The sequence below is a fragment of the Mesitornis unicolor genome, unplaced genomic scaffold (genome assembly GCF_000695765.1).
Source record: "Mesitornis unicolor isolate BGI_N332 unplaced genomic scaffold, ASM69576v1 scaffold24229, whole genome shotgun sequence".
Lineage (NCBI taxonomy): Eukaryota > Metazoa > Chordata > Aves > Mesitornithiformes > Mesitornithidae > Mesitornis > Mesitornis unicolor.
In genome coordinates this window covers 24,296-25,064 of record NW_010206868.1, presented here as the reverse complement: position 1 = coordinate 25,064, position 769 = coordinate 24,296, and positions in this window count along the sequence as shown.

Sequence of the window (769 nt, the reverse complement as noted above, 5' to 3'; positions counted from 1 at the left end):
GGAATTTGTCTTCAGCTTGGCAGGAGGGAGATGCCAAGCTGACATTGCTGCAGGCAATGCCCGGGATGGGGGTGTCTGTCCCCCCTTATTGAGGCTTACCCAAGGATGGGGAATGGGGAACGGGGCAGGGGAGCCAAGGGTGACCCAAGATTGGGCAGGGACCCATGAGGTTGCAGCTCTCCTTGCTATAAGACTCATCCCTCCCATTGCCAGCCCTGTCCTGGGGTGGTCCTGCAAAGCTGGGGAGCAGTGGGCGCTGCCACAGCCCCCCCAGTCCCCACCCTGGCTCTCTGTGCACTTTGGATTTGGCTCTCCCAGGGCTGTTGAAGCATTTCCTCCAGCAAGGAAAGGAAAGGAGGAGCCCTGACCGCCCATGGCCATCCCGTGCCCTGCTCCAGCAGCACGCCCAGGTCCTCCCTGGAACCTGGATTTACTTAGCAAAGCTCAGCAGGTGCCAGACTCCCTCCGGGCTTGCTCCTTCCTTGCTTTCCATCGCCATTTCCCATCCTCTGCCCCTGGGGAGCCTTGCAAAGACCTCCAGCAAGGAAAGGAAAGGAGGAGCCCTGACCGCCCATGGCCATCCCGTGCCCTGCTCCAGCAGCACGCCCAGGTCCTCCCTGGAACCTGGATTTACTTAGCAAAGCTCAGCAGGTGCCAGACTCCCTCCGGGCTTGCTCCTTCCTTGCTTTCCATCGCCATTTCCCATCCTCTGCCCCTGGGGAGCCTTGCAAAGATCCTTATTGCTCCGAGGTCCTTGTAACGGAGCAGG